The 17,060-nt window shown below is 42.0% G+C and overlaps 1 protein-coding gene across 1 annotated transcript in view; it reads right to left on the bottom strand.

Annotated features, from left to right (window-relative positions):
* The window catches only part of DNTT (DNA nucleotidylexotransferase), a 108,194-nt gene that overhangs the window by 49,280 nt on the left and 41,854 nt on the right, over positions 1-17,060 (bottom strand). The window lies entirely within an intron of this gene.

The following is a 17,060-nucleotide window of genomic DNA, read 5'->3' as shown; positions in this document are numbered from 1 at the left end:
AAGTGGACAGTGTTTCAGGTTATTAATTATGAAAGCTCTATATTCTGAGAATCTGATTTTATAATGCTATTTGTTGCACTTTTTAAACTACTGGTAGAAAGGGTTGTGCTTTTTGTGTGTTTTTTGAAGCAAGGCAATTTCAATTTACTAGTTCCAATTTTTATTATCTAAAAGAGAGTTGTTTGTTTTGGAATTATATTTCTATTCTCCTTACTCAGAATGAGAGAGAGAGAGAGAGAGAGAGAGAGAGAGAGAGAGAGAGAGAGAGAGAGAGAGATGATACTCTATTTTGTAGGAAAGAGGAGGAAGACGTTTTTATTTATCGAAGCTCTAATAAAAGTAACAAATTACTTAATGGCAGCAATGTTTGCTGGGTTAATGCAGTTTGGTGTGCTGGGTGAAGTGTGCTTTCAACTCGAACTCCCTCTGTCTGCTTTGAAGGTTTTCAGTGATTTATTTCATTGTCTCGCTTACCTCTGAAATGTCTAATATGCTCTTTTTAAATGCATGTCTATTTTAGCATGTCAACAATCATAGCAGTGTTGTTGTTTTCAATCCTTCAAAAGATAACGCTGTCAATCCATCGTTCTGTTCATGCTCTGATGGATCTGAGGCAACAGGGCGCTCCTGGGTAGCTGGGCTTTCCTATTCCTTTTAATGAACAGAGGAGATCTATCTGGGTTCACGCCCTGCCACCTCTTTTGAATGGAAATGGAAACCCAGCAGAATAGATAGAATATATTTAGAAAGCTACGCTGGTATCCAAAATACAAATCTAGCTCTCGCATTCATCTGAAGTGGACCAGCCCCACCAGAATCAGCCATCCATACGCAAAAGGGTTGCTATTGGCTTCCAGCGCAATTGTAGTAGAAGTTATGTAAACATGACAGCTTTTCTATTAAAGTGCTCTGAAGTGAAAAACAGATTACTTAAATTCAGCCAAATGAAGAAAATCACACCGGTTGGACAGTCCTGTAACATAAAATGGGAATCGTGTTCCTTTTCGCTGTGAATTGGTGCAGGGGTGGCAGTAATGAGTGCACAGCTGTTTACACAGCTGGTGAAGTCAATGAGACATGAAAGGGACTCATTTTGGAAAGTTAAGTTGTCGAAACTTTGGGTTGTTTCCTTCACAGCTATTATTTCCCCCCCCCCCAAAAAAATAGCACCTGAAATTTTATATGCTCTATCGTATCTGTGTTTTCTGTTTACTTCCAGAAATGGGCCACCATTTTTGGTACCAGTGAAGGTGATCTCACTTTCTAAGAGATTCTTTTCAATGACTTCATGATTCTATCTAAGTAGTGTTGTGGGTTTGCCGGGAGCAAGGGTCCCCTAAAATTCCTGAGTGCCAGGTTCTCCCCCATAATCTCTGAAATTAGTTTGAAGTCAAGGCATCTTCCTCGGAAGATTGGCTTAGATAGGTGCTATCAAAGAACATGGGAAGATCTTTCCTCCTTGAAGGGGGGAGACTTTGTGAGTGGGAGCCGCTTCCCGTGCTTGAATCGTGTGGTGGCTCACAAACTGCATTATATGCATGGCCATGTTATTGAGCACCCTGACGTTCAGCAAGGTGGCTCTGTTTCGTGATGCTGACGTTCATCTTTCCAATCAAGGAAATGACGTGTGGTTAGCTGATATCACAAAAAGCATTAGGAATTGGTTGCAGCAGTGAGGGTATTGGTGGCGAGCCTCTTTGGCTTGGGTGGCGGTTAGGCATTGGAATATGTATTTGTCTTGTGTGTTTGAGGACTGGTTGTGGCCATCATCCAACCCTCCTCTTTTAGGGGTATCCCGTTAAAGGAATCCGGCAGTCGTGGATCCTGTCCGATGCCCTGCTGGTGGCTAGGGCCATGTCATGACCCCCGGTGACATCAGGGGAAGCTTCCAGTTGTATTTGCATCAACAGGCTCCTCCCACTGGCTGTTAAGCTTATATGACTCCCCGCTGAACGGGGTGGAGTCATGCTTGCACGTGTGTCCAATGCCTAAGCCAATACCTCTCACTTGCTCTAACCAATAAAGTTGTGGCCTTATTTTGCCCATTAACCTAAATTCATGTGTCACTGTGTCTTTTATTCCTCGCGGGGGGCGGGTCCTCGAACTGCAAGAGTCATTTCCCTAACGAAACGCAAAACATTCAGCAGCAGACGAGGAGAGGGTGAAGTTCCTCTCTCAACTGTTAGCAGAAGAAATTACTATTGCAAGGGGAGGTTGCCAGGGTAACAGTGGTCATGATGTCACCACAGGGGGAAAAGGGGTGAGGGTTGGGGGGGGGGCAAAGGTTTCTTGGAAGGATGCAAATGAAGTGGGCAGAACTCAATGCCCTTTGGCTGGCAGAGCCTGCACTGAGAGACCAGGGACTGTGGTTGGCTGCTGCTATGGACCCAAGCTTGCTGAAGCTATGAAAGGAGCAATGAAAGACAATCTTGGGGTTTAATGTTCGGACTCTGCTCCCCTCGTTGTTGGATGGCCTGGTGCAAAAGGCTCTTCTTCTTAACTTTTTGGCGTCTGTCTATCAATCAAAAGATCACCTCATCCCATACAGACCCACTCAAACACTGCAATCTGTGGAACTGGCACAAATATTCATTCCACATTTGTACGGAATCAATCTTTTAGTGTGGCAGTCAGCTCCTGTGGAACTCCCTGCCCATTGACATCAGGCAGATGCCTTTACTGTATTCTTTTCAGTGCCTGCTAAAAACATTTCGGTTTAGGCAAGCCTTCCCAGACAGGTAGAGCTGATGTGTTTTATTCTATAACTTTAGCTTAGGGTGTATACTTTTAACTGTGGATTTTCTTCATTTTGCTTTTTATTGACAATTTTAATGTACATTTTATATCTTTTGTAAACAACTTAGAGGTTTTATTTACAGCTAAGCAGCATAGGAAGGTTGTTAAATAATAAAACATAACATAACATATAAAACATAACAACATAACATAACATAACATAACATATAAAACATAACATAACATATAAAACAAAACATATAAAACAAAACATATAAAACAACAAAACATATAAAACAACAAAACATATAAAACATATAAAACATAACATTTTGTAGGGACTTGGGAATTAGGTCTCATATATTGGATGATAAACGAACTCCTGTTGAATTTTTGTACTGAATGTAATTGTTGTGGCTTTTGCACCATGCTAATTTGATTTGTGAGAATCATTCCCTTTAAACTGCTGTTGCTCTCGGAGGTCACAATTAAATTCACCCATATGGATCTACCAGCAAATTGGTTTCTCCGAAACATTGCTAAGACTTCTTTGCGACTTATTCTCTCTTCCCCCTTATTCTCTTTGTACAGTTGTTGCAAATGTTGCAAACAGCCTTCTTCCACACTCATCTGGTCCTGCTTGTTTTGTAATATCCCCAAAAGGTCTTGCATCACAAAGCTGTCCAGGCAATATTTGAAGATGAGTGCAGAATTCATCATGTAGAAATCTGGCACCGCTTATTTACAATGTCCAAAACTTAAGCGAACATATCCTTCTTTAAAATATTACCAGGGTGTTAGAACACTTATCTGTACAGAATGCATGTACTCACTACTAAAATTCATGGTTTCTGTTGTATTCTGAATGTGGAAGGCTGGACCCAGGCCAGGCTAAGTATTTTCTAACCTGAAGCAATGGGGAAAAATGAATTTGCCCCTTTCCATATACAGAAACTGACAGGACAGCCAATTGTATCTTATTTCACTGCCACTACAAAAGCATTCACGGAACCATACCTAAGGGCAACAGACCTGCTCAGGGCAGCTGATGCAGCCAAGGCAGCTCTGTTTTCCAAGCAGGGCTGGCCCACCTGTTAGTCAAACAGAGATATTTGCTCAGGTGGCAGACTGGGAAGGCCAGTGGATTTGCCTGGCCGGCCAGCCACCACAATTTAGCACTAGGAATGCTGCTGCCATTTCAACAAAGTGATCAGTGGAACTCTTGCATAGTTTTTTTAGTGGTACTAGGTCACCCGCTCCTTGCTATTACACTCGTGCCTTGGTTCTCGAACGTAATCCATTCCGGAAGTCTGTTTGGCTTCCGAAAACATTCAAAAACTAAGGCACGGCTTCCGATTGCCTGCAGGATCTTCCTGCACTCAATCGGAAGCCACATCGGACGCTCGGGTTCCAAAGAACATTCAAAAACTGGAGCACTTACTTCTGGGTTTTTGGTGTTCGGGATCCAAAATGTATGAGTATCAAGTCGTTCGAGAACCAAGGTACGACTGTATATGTGAGGTGGCTCGACAGAGTGCATCCCTCACTCTGACATGGTAAATACTGCTTCAAGGAGTAAATAGTTTTCTACTATTAGGCTTTAAAGAATCCTTCAGCATCAGGTGTTTCACTACAGCAAGATACTGTCTGGTGTGAAGCCCTGGAGAGCCTCAGCACGCTCAGTGCTGCTGCAGTGACAAAAGCAATGAACAGGGCCGGGTGAGGACATTTTGCTACCTGAGGCAAAGGACACACTGACACCTCTTCCTTTCCACATTCAGAAGCTAAATGGACTGTCAGCTGAATCTTACTTCAGCACTGATGATCTAACAGTGCTCTGTATTGCATCTGAAGACACCCACTCTCAATACCACCTTGTCTCCCAATCCTCTGCTGCCTGAAGCAGCTGCCTCATTCTGCCTAATGATAAGGCTGGCCCTGACAAACAGGATGACAGTGTTCAAGGGCAGCCAGAGTCTACAGAGGTGTCATCAGGTGTCAAGAATGTCTTGCACCAGCTCAGCCTCTAACATCTCTCCACTTCTCCATGCCCCACTGCCTGGGGTAGCTACTTCATTCTGCCTAATGGCAGGCCAGCTGTGATTATGGGCAGCAAAATGAGCAGTCTGACCATTGAGGCTATGATTCCTATTTACTATTTAAAACATGGGAAGATGGAGTTGCATCCATATACTCAGAGCAGACCCATTGCAATTAATGGACCTAATTAATCATTTCAGTGGGCCTACTCTGAGTAGGCCCATTGTTGGAAGTAAATTCCCTATGCAAGGAAACTATTTTTCTTGCAAACCCTCCACAACCCTACAGAAATAAAATATTGACACTGAAGAAGGAATGTATTTATACATAAGATGAAAGAGGAACAAAACAGCCCTAGAATAGCAAGAACATGTCAAGCTTTTTGCTTGCATTGCTCAGGGGAAGGAATAAACAATGCTATTTAAAGATGAGAGGGTTTGTAAAGTGTAAATGGTAGATAGATCAGAAACAAAGAAGAGATGCCAGCTTGCTGCTGCTTTTGATTAGGGAACTTAAACATTAAGTTTGCCCGTTCTTGACAATTAACTCTCTTAATCAGTCCCAGCGAGTAAGAACAATGTTAAGGGTGGTGACTTCGCTACTAAAGGCTACTGCTGATGGAGTTCTGGATCCATTGGCTCGAAAAAAAAGGTGGCATTTCCTATTCTGCTTCTTCAAATTGCACATCATCCCATTACCAGGACACAGCTGAGGATTACCAATAAGGCAAATTTTGCAGCCCCTAAAAGCACAAGAGCAGCAGGAGGAGGGTAGGAAAGATTGCCATTTGCAGCAGCAGGAATGGGAAGGATACAAGCATGCAGGATCTACTTCATTTTTTACTAGAACCCCAAGATCTGACACCCACAGCCAAGTGCATAATAGTGGCTCAGGGGGTGGGGGAGCCAAAAACCTCCTGCACCACATGAGCCATCACTGGGGTGGCCTGCATATACAAGCACATTAACCACATCTTATTATTTATTATTATTATAGGGACCCAGGTGGCGCTGTGGGTTAAATCACAGAGTCTAGGGCTAGCTGATCAGAAGGTCGGCGGTTCGAATCCCTGCAATGGGGTGAGCTCCCGTTGCTCGGTCCCAGCTCCTGCCCACCTAGCAGTTCGAAAGCACATCAAAGTGCAAGTAGATAAATAGGGACCGCTCTGGCGGGAAGGTAAACGACGTTTCCGTGCACTACTCTGGTTCGCCAGAAGCAGCTTTGTCATGCTGGCCACATGACCCGGAAACTGTCTGCAGACAAACGCCGGCTCCCTCGGCCTATAGAGCGAGATGAGCGCCGCAACCCCAGAGTCAGACACGACTGGACCTGATGGTCAGGGGCCCCTTTACCTTATTATTATTATTATTATTATTATTATTATTATTATTTATACCTTGCCCATCTGGCTGGGTTTTCCCCGCCACTCTGGGCGGCTTCCAACAAATACCAAAATACATTAAAATATCACAGATTAAAAACTTCCCTAAACAGGGCTGCCTTTAGGTGTTTTCTAAATGTCAGGTAGTTGTTTATCTCCTTGACCTCCGGTGGAAGGACGTTCCACAGGGTGGGCGCCACTACCGAAAAGGCCCTCTGCATGGTTCCCTGAATTATTAACATCAGATATTCCAACATGTGCAAATGCTATGGCAACCAATTATGACTCTTATTTTCACAGGAGAGGGGTACCGATGGTGAGAGAGAAGCAATTAGCACAAGACCAGCCAAGGAGGGGAATTATTTTAAAATAAAAAAGGCTATTTATATTGGGGCTTATCTGACGTTCTGGGTCTGCTTGTGCAAGAATTCCTGAGCTAGTTGCACAGCAGATTGTGCAATCCATTGCACAGCAAAGTTACCAACAACCTCTTGCTCACCAACGTTCCACTAGCACCAAACATTTCACCAGTGGAACAAGTACCGGTATACTGCTTTAACCTAGAGCTGTATTGGATACAACCCATTGATTTGGAATCAAGAGGGTGGTCTGAGGGCACATGATGCAGTCACCTTGCAGAAATTAAGCTGGTCTGGGTGTAGTCAGTACCTGGTTGGGAGACAGACTAGTGATCTACAAAACCATAGCTGCCAAGTTTTCCCTTTTCTCGCGAGGAAGCCTATTTAGCATAAAGGAATTTCCCTTAAAAAAAGGGAGAACTTGGCAGCTATATACAAAACCCTTGCTGATCTATTGCAAATCACTCAGCAGAGATCCACCTATCTACCTACCTTTTGCCCCTCCTGGATTTGAGGACCTTGAATATCAATTGCCAAATTTAGAACCCAAAGATGGGTAAATTTGTTTCATTTCCCCCCAGTATCCATTTAGCAGTTGGAACATTCCAATTATAATCTTCCAGTGTATTGTCTGTTCTCACAGTTGTATAGGATCAAACTATGGAACACAGGAAGCTGCCTTGTACCAAATCAGACCATTTGCCCTCTTAGGTGAAAGCTGTTTCCTAGTTCTGCTGGATCTCTCAGTGGCATTGATACCATCGACCATAACATCCTTCTGGACCGTCTAGAGGGGCTGGGAGCTGGGGGCCACGTCCAGAAAGTGGTGTTGGGGAATGAGTGTTCAGACCCCTGGGCTCTCACTTGTGGGGTGCTTCAGGGTTCCATCCTCTCCCTCATGCTTTTCAACATCTATATGAAATTGCTGAGAGAGATCATCAGGGGGTTTGGGTTGGGTGTTCATCAATATGTGGATGATACCCAGCTCTACCTCTCTTTTAAATCAGAACCAGTGAAGGCAGTGAATGTCCTGTGTGAGTGTCTGGAGGCGGTTGGAGGATGGATGGCTGCTAACAGATTGAGGTTGAATCCTGACAAGACAGAAGTACTGTTTTGGGGGGACAGGAGGAGGGCAGGGGCAGAAGACCCCCTGGTCCTGAATGGGGTAACCGTGCCCCTGAAGGACCAGGTGCACAGCCTGGGTGTCATATTGGACTCACAGCTGTCCATGGAGGTACAGATTAATTCTTTTTATTATTTTAATAAAATAATCTTACAAAGTCTTCCAAAATATTCCAAAATGTTCCAGAATATAATAAACAGGATGTTCCACAATATAACATACAGCCGTCAATAAATGAAAATCAAATTCTGTGTCCAGGACAGCTGTCTACCAGCTCCATCTGGTATAGTGGTGGCTCTCCAAGATATCATGCAGTGGTCTTGCATAGCAGGGATTGAACCTGAGACCTTTTGTGTGCAAAGCATATGTTCTGCCTCTGAGCTATGACTATGCAGGTCTAGCTGTTATGGTTTCCCCAAAGAGTGGAATGACTGCTTAACCACTTAAGCATGCAATTGTATGAATGCCTACTCATGATCAAATGCGACTCATTCCCTGGTAGGTGATATAGGATTGCTGTTTGAGTTCATAGCACAGCTAAGTTTTAAAAATCTTTGCAGTCTGTCGGACAAGCATTACTTTACATTAGTTGTATGCATAAACCTTGCCACATCATTGTGCATGCACTCTCACACCCTACAATAGTCAAACAAGGGGCACAGAGCCCAGAAAAAACTCCCTGGTGTATCCCTACAACCATTACTCTCCATTTTGGTACTTTTAAAGGCCTACTTTTTCTGACACCCTTTCAGTCAAGATTACTTATTGAATGAAATTTTAATGGGAACTCCTGGAAGAGCTTTGGTCACTGTATGGACTAACTTCCTTCATCCAAGAGATGTGTGAGATACAGTAAACCTATCGCTTAAAACCTCAGTAATCTTTGGTCTTTGATTTGATCCTATAAATAATAAAGTGCATGTCCTGAAAAATCAAAAGCTCCGGATCTCCGCTTTCGTTCTTGGAAAAACTTGCAGAATTTCTCACTGCCTCATTCTTAGACAAAATAACTCTGCTGAGGCTACAAGCATGTAAACGGAGAAATGAACAGAAGACCACTGCCCTCTTCAGATTACTAGAAAACCATTTGATAGCAATTCTGTTGCAAAATACTGCTAATCTCATCACTGATCTTGGCTGAGGTTGGTTTGTATGGAACATCTTGACATTCCTCCTACAGATTTGAAAGTGGTGCATTGTTCAGAACGATCCCCTTCCATGTTAATGAAACAAAATAAAAAAATTCCTTCCAGTAGCACCTTAGAGACCAACTAAGTTTGTTTTTTGTATGAGCTTTTGTGTGCATGCACACTTCTTCAGATACCGAAAGCTCATACCAATAACGAACTTAGTTGGTCTCTAAGGTGCTACTGGAAGGATTTTTATTTTATTTTTTGTTTCAACTATGGCAGACCAACATGGCTACCTACCCGTAACTAGTTCCATGTTATTGTCAGGCAACAATTGCTTGTGCAGTCTCTCTTTAAATAAGAACAACATTTTTATGTAAGTCAGATATTTTCACATCTGCCTTGGCAGTCTCTCATCATAAATGATCAGAACACGTGATCAGCAGACACTCTGTATTTGAAACAGAAATTCAAGCACTTAAATTCATCTCAATAATTCAGTTTTAGTACAGTTGACATATACTTTGGCTGCAGAACCACCAAACCACTGCTGTAGTGCATCACACATTCTAATAGTGCCTGGGGGCAAGTGAGTTTAAGTAACAGCAGAGTGTAACATCTGAGAAGATAAATGTCTCAAAGCAAAGGAGCATGGCTGATATGTTGTTTGTTGCCTGCTGAATACTTTCCTTTCCATTGCAATACAAAAGTGTATGCAAACATGGCTGATAAGAAGCTGCCCATGAATACTGCCTGGGTTCTTCCTAAGGCTGAGCCAAAATATCCCAGATACAATCAGAGTTCCTCAAAGGGTATCTAATCTGAACTTCTGACAATGCACAAAATTCACCTGCTGCAGCATCCCTGAGAGGTTGCATTCTACCCCTGCTTAGAAACCTCTCATGAGGAAAAAGACCACCACATTCTGGTGGAGGTTTTTCCCCTACTGTCAAACTGTTTGTGCCAGCTTCAGAAAGTTCATCCTAAATCTTCAATGCAAACCCCCTTTCTTGTAACTTTAATCCATTGATTTCAGCTCTACTCTCCACCATCTCCATTTGCTCCACCAACATGGACTATTTTAAAAGGAGGATCAGACAAAATCATGGCAGGCAAAACCATCAGGCTCTATACTGCCTCCAGGATCAAAGGCAGCATGAAAGGATTGTCATGACTGAATACCTCTTGCTTGGGATCACGAGTAAGAGAGGGCTGTTGCACTCACATCCTGCTGGTGGTCTTCCCATAGGCATTTAGTTGGCCACTGTGAGAACAGGATGCTCAAGCAATTGAGCTCTTGCTTTTGTTTAGAGTGAAGAAGGTTACCAAAAAAAAATGAACCAACAGCAAAGATGCCTGCTGTTGCCAGAAGTAAATTTACAGTAGTAAAAATAAAGTCAAACAGCAATAGCGATAGTTACACAAAAATGGCATTAAGTCAAACTTCAGTACAACGTAGTCATGGTCCTTTTGACATGCTTACACAGGCAGAGAGAGAGAACCCCATCATGTCAGAATTAGGGTCGTTGCTTTCCCTGCTTGATATTCAGGCTTATATTTCTCTCACTATCCCCACTTCTAAGAACAGTGAAGGTTTTATCTCAGGAGGAGTCTCCACTTTGTAGAGATGGTTTTGAGCGCCTGTCACAGAGAAATTAAAATAAAGCTGAAACAACATTATTGTGAGCAAATCGAAGATGGTGCTGAACACACCAAAGGGTTGCAGTTGCTCTCTCAAAGTATCATCATAATGCCATTATTTATAAGCCTATATGTCTTTAAAGCGCTTGAATTGGCTGTGAAGATATTCCATTAAATCGTATTACATGAACACAGAATAGATGGCTATAGAGACCACAGGGGAAGTTCTAACTTTGTTTTGAGATTGCACTATACACAAGGTATAAAAAGAAAGGAAAGCTAATCACGGTTCTTTGCGTTGTTAACTTGTTGTTTCCCATTCACGTTTGTCAAGTGGTTTTAATTGAGCAAATCATTTTCTTTTAATAATATTTAACAGACTGTTTCCTTTGCATACTCAACAGACACACAGAGATCTCCCTCCCCTTCAAGGAGTTCATTCACTAAGACAGGGATCCCCACAAGAAGTGCTATTCTTTTGACATTGCTTCTTAATAAATGGATTAAATGAGCCATGAATATTGGCATTTAACCAATAATAAAAACTATCTTTATTTATTTAAAACGTATCAGATTTGCTTCACCCAAAAAGGCTAATTGAAAAGGCTATTCAGGTCAGCTGCCGGTATTAAAGTCGACTGAATCACATTAAATGCTATTTAAAGGATGTGAATGGGCTAAAAGAAAAATTAAACCGGGGCCATTAAAATTTAATTTGACTTAGCAATGCCATTAACATTTGGGTTTTATGCAATGGCAGGCTTTCTAAAAATATGTCTGTATAATTTAGAAGCCCGGAGTTGTCAAGTGGATGGCCCTCATGTAGGAAAAATGATGATGCGTGACCTTAAAAGGAAAATTATAGAAAGAATCAAAGGTGATAACTTCATTGGTTCCTGTGGGTATTTGACAGCTTGCTCTTATGGGGTATGCAGATGAATGCATTCACAAGGAGATCTCCCTTTTCTTTTTTTAGACCCATTTCATTCACTCCACTCCATTTCATGTTATTGCTTTGCCGTCCTTGTTTGCATATCATCACCAACACTCTTTGAGACGCCACAAGAGACCACAGAGATGGGCAGTTATGCATTGAAGATAATTGCCAACAAGTGCTTGTCTCACTTGTAAGGGTCACATTAATCGGCAGCTAGTCCCTTGTAGAGTTTTTGAAGACGTCTGTGCAGTAATAAACATCTATCAGCTTGCTTGTGACTAAGAGCATTAAAGCATGCCAGTGAATTGTGTTAGCATGCAAGGGACTGCAACCTCTCCAGTATGAAATGGAGTGTGCTCCCAGTATGACAGTCGCTGAATCCTGTACCAGCTGCCTGAAGATGAAAGTGTCATCCTTTAGTATTCTTTATTAATATTATATTTTCAGGGTATTTTATTGATTTTGTTATTATTGATGTGCACTTTTATGAAAGCCACTTTGGGTTCTGGTCAACAATCAACAAAGTGGTTTATAAGATTCTGATAAATTTTGGATGCTCTTAAATATCTAATTGAAAATACTACGGTAGATGCACTAGAGGTTGCAAAAGCATGGTCAACCTCATTTCCCCGTTCTTCATCGCTCTCCTGTAGGAAATGGAAGCAAAGATCTGATCCAAGAACAAGGATGGAGAAACTGGAGTCCTCCAGATGTTGCTCCCTAGCCAGCTCGGCCAATGGCCATGGATAATAGAAGCTGAAGTCCATTTCCCATCAGGGTTTTCGGAATGAAAGGAGCTCAGCTTTCTTCTCTCTTCCCTTAGAAGATGGTGCTTAACTCTGATCCTACATGGTTCCCAGCAGAATCACAGCTTAACTTCCTTCTCTCTAACACTGAAGGACAAGACAGAAGGAAAATAAGCGTTACTGAGCAGGAGCTGAAGGGCAGGGTGCAATGCACCTCTCTAACAAGAGAGGTGCCAGGATCAGCCCCCTCCCCAAGAACTCAGTTCTAGGAAGTTTACTTAGGGTTTGTCCAAATTTCTGCTCGTCCTGTGCCTAGAAAGCAAAGGTCCAAGTAGTTTTCCATTTCCCTGTCCCAGGGAAAACAGACTCTTTAGCCTGGTAATTTGCTGAAAATCTGATTGCTGTCTGCTCCAAATGAGCACTAAAGAACTGCTTTCTACAGGGGAAAGCAGTGGGACAAGAGGAAAAACAGATAAGCCCTTGGATGTTTTCAATGAAAGTGCCAGTCAGTTCACAAAGTCTCTTCCTGGAGAATCACATGTATCACACAGCTGTTCTAGACTGAACCCCAATAAACAAATCGCAGCAACCATTTACATGGTTTATTGTGTAGTGTGTCAAATGCAAAGTGGAAGTAGCCAAGTGAAAACTGCAATACATACTTCCAAGATTAAATGTATACACTAAAGCACACATATTTCTTCCAGAAGTTATCATTCTTTAGCAGTAATTAGCAAGGCAGTTCCTGAGTGGTGAGCAGCTGTGTGGACCTACATTAGGGTTCAGCATTGCTGAGCAGTACCTGAGGCTAACACTCCATCTGTTGCTGCCTGTTCACCTGTCGTCTCTAAGTATTTAAGCAGTAATAGGAGCAAAAAGGAGAAGTATTTCTCCTTCTGGGCCAGGAAGGAGAGGGCAGCTAGTGACCATAGGAAATAGAGGCATCCACTCATGGAGGGAATGTCACTGAGGATATCTTGCTTAAGGGTCTCCCAACATCTGGTGTGGACAATGGTGCTTGGATAGGGTTTTCTTTTTCCTTAAAGAAAAAAACACACCGCATTTTGGTTATCTTGGGCCACCTTCTGTTCCTAGATTTGGAGGTGTCTTTCAGCACCACTATGCAGGCAACACCACAAAGGCAGCATAGGGAACACACATTGCGGTGTTTGTACTAGGTCAATGATGTCAACTCTCAAACAGGCAGCAGCTCAAGAACACAGAGCACATGTGATTTAGGTGATCTGGAAGCACTGAATTAGCACATACCCTTATCTTGTGCACATGTCTCTTTTGAGATTGTCTCATCAATCAGAGTTAGTTTGATGCTGCTCATATAGCTCACTACATAACATGTCAGTCAATTCTCTCGCAGTAAATTTTTGAAGACGCGCCAGATCAGCAACTTCTATTAAACACATCCACAAAGACTGAGACTGGATGTATTTTCAGTGGGTTACACGACGGAATGGATTGGTGGGGTCCCCGGGGGGCAAACCCTGATGTGCAGTGGAGTAGTTTACCAGAGGCAGAACTGAGGGCATGGAACATATCCAAAGGCTCTTCTTGGCCTCTGTCCTTGACAGAACAGCCAAATCCCACTAGGATTTGTTCAAGTTAGAGAATGTGCAAACTAACTGATTGTCTCAAGCGTCCATGCAGCAAATTTACCACAATGCTCCCTTAAAGTAGATTTTTTTCCCCACAAAAAAAATGGGAAATAACATCTTGATAACACAGTTGTCGTCCCCAGAACTGCACAGTGAAGAAATCTACAAAAAATACTGTCATTTGCACTTGAGCATCTCAGTGCAAATTCTCTTTTCCTTTATTACAGCTAATGTTTCAGACAAAGAAAAAGGCGTATAGCAATCATAGCTAGGTACAAAGTGTCAACATATTTTACTGTGTTAACATCCAAGTACCATACGGACTCACCTCCTTGACTGAGATGGTTTTCAGCCAAGGATTTACTTTAGATCTATACCGTTCTGGATGGGTGATATATGGCAGGCTGCACTCCTTTAATCTTTAAAGCAGCCTTTCCCAACCCAGAGTCCTCCAGATAGTTTGGACTACAATTCCCATCAGCCCATATGACCAATAGCCAAGGATGATGGGAATTAGGAGTTCAAAACACCAGGAGAGCACCAAGTTAAGAAAGTCCTAGGTTTTTCCTTTGTTGCAAATTAGCTTTGAAAAAGAAGGGGTGCCTTAATATTGTTTTACTAGTGAGAAATAAACAAAACTTCCTTAGTGACAGGTTTAAAGTCTCATGCTTCTTGTTTGGTATAAGGTGGTACCTACCTATTATTGTACTGCAGCACTGCATAATATGTGGCAGTCCACATTGGTAACTCATAATATCATGTGCTGATTATTAACACCTTTGCCAAAACGTGTCTACTGATCTGCTTTGTTCAACAGCCTTAATAAATAGACAATAAAATGCATTCCCATTGACGGTGTGGGTGGAAAAGCAGGAGATATATTTAGTCTTTTATCACAGCTGTTCTAAATTTACACAAGACTTCTCTGCTTTGCCATTTGTTTTTCAAAAATCACCCAGATACAAGTGTGATTGCTGAAAGGCATTTTTATCATCTCCCAGCCTGGTACACCAGACAGACACAAGCTAAAAGTTGCAAATCACAAGAGGGAGGGGGGGAGAACATTTGAAATTCAGCTGGGTTTTTACTTCCACTACACATGCACAAGTAAAAGTACAACTTTCATGTACTGTAGCCTAATCCCAACCATATTTACTCATATGTAGGGCAGGGGGAGATTATATTCAGTTTGCATTGAAAGGCAAACCAGCCTAATTCGTACTTTCTGAAACAATGAGCAAAGCAAACCACAGTCGGTCTTCCAAATTTGTGCTTCCCTTGATTTTGCAATGCACTTCTCCAGTCAAATAATGTGTACAAAAGTGCATATACTGGGGCAAAGAGTGCACAAAGATGCATATGTTAATGAAATTAATATACACAAATGCATTGCAATAAGGGAAACTGCTTTGGGGGGAAGTGTATTATTAGGCAAAATGCCATGAAACATATGTATGTTAGGAGAGATTCACACTGAAATAGTAATGAATATTCATGATGGGTTTTTTTTAATCACAAGCTGGTGTGGAAATGTGGACTGGAAAAATAAGAAACAACAATGACATATTTGTCCATGCCTATTCAGAAGTAAAGTCCACTGACTTCAGTAGTGATTACTTCTGGATAAGTGATTTCAGAATTATGGCCAAAAGTCTGAAATCCTAAGCATGCATTTTGGGAAGTAAGTTCCATTGACTTCAGCTGAAAGATTAATACTTCACCTGAGAATTGTGAAGTGGTACATTATTCACATAACTGTACCATGTATTTCTAGATACAGATTTACTTTGAACCTGTTTACTTCCTGTACTTGCCTCAGGCTGCAATGCACAAACCAATTAAGGCATTATATTTCAAGGTAAATCTATTTCGCTGTTATTCACTGTCCATAGATTTGTGTTTCATATCTGCTTGCCATATTTTATTTGTTATGAATAGGAGCTAACCTGTGGCTGACATAACCTGCATTTCACTTCAGGTCAGTGGAAAAACCAGCTTGTTTTGTATGTAGGCATTTAAGAAAGTAGAAATGATTGGTTTGGTTAGAAATTGCCTCTGCGGAAAAGTTTCATTCCTTCTGAACTGAGCAGTATGGCCTGACAGCTGACTCATGTGAAAAGATGGAAAAATATGTGTGTCAAATTACTGTCAAGAACCTGTTTCCCTCCTTTTTGAAAAGGAAGTGATCTCTGGTTGAAGAACTAACCATGTTTTATTTTATCGCCTGAAGTATCTGCCTCTCTGGAGTGTCCTTTCATGTGAAGGAAATGTTGGCCAGAGAAGGAACCATACTCCAGCACTACTGAGGGACAATTCACATGACACTTTTGGCATCGTATGGCATGGAAAGTGGTTGAATGTTAAAACCAGTGCTGAAATTATTGCTTGATTTCTTCACCACAAACACAGATGACAGGTCAGTACCACCATGGAACAACTGGCAAAACATTAATTTCCAACTCTGACAAACACTTAGCTAAAACTCCGTTCTTTGCAAAGCAGAGATATACAGTTAAATCTCAAGATATACAAATGCAACACATGGGCTGAACAGATTGCAGAGAACTATCTTAGCTTCTGCTGTCATGTTTTGTTGATGTGGCATGTGTAGGAACCTTGGGGAAGAAAGTTGGATGAGTAATATATGCTTCGCTTTCATATAAATGTACTTCAAAAGGTACAAAACGGAGAAACAAACAGCAATCACGACTTCACTGTGCTGATAAGGCACCAGATTTACAGAAAACACGCCCCTCTTTCTAATACAACTAGGAAACAATGATCCAACCATTAACAAACTGTCTTGGGCTTCAGATCAATTTTCCTGGGGTTTAATACTTTTGGGGATTATCAGGCTACTAAATAGTGTCTGTATTCCCTTGTCAAAAAAGCAATATAGGGGAGAAATCATTTAAATAACAGAGAAGCAATCCTAGGAATCACGCACATGTCTGAATAAAATATAACATTGCAGCAATAGACATATCTGTCTCAGAGAGGTCACTCTAGCCTTCAGAGCTGCTTCGAGAGTGTTGCCCTCAATCTGTCCTGCCTCTGAGACAGATGTACGTGTTGCTTCTATACACTGCTAGGTATTTAGCTTGAGGGCCAAAATAGACGTGATAGCTTCCCGCCGCTTGCCGCAAAAGGGTTGGTTGAATCTATGTGAGCTTTCTAAGCGAACACTTGGAAAAACTCAACTGCACTTTTGCAGAATCCTCCTCCCCATATCCCTCAACCTCCTCTGAGTCTTCCTCTCCCCGTCCCCCCAGTGATGTAGCTACATGCGCACAGAGGATGAGAATTTTTCCAGGAGGCAGCTGGAATCGGTGTGGTGATGGGTTCCCAAAACGTGAA

The sequence above is a fragment of the Zootoca vivipara genome, chromosome 5 (assembly GCF_965207765.1).
Source record: "Zootoca vivipara chromosome 5, rZooViv2.hap1.1, whole genome shotgun sequence".
Lineage (NCBI taxonomy): Eukaryota > Metazoa > Chordata > Lepidosauria > Squamata > Lacertidae > Zootoca > Zootoca vivipara.
Note: the sequence above shows the minus strand (reverse complement) of the source record. Positions and strands in the feature narration are given on the sequence as shown.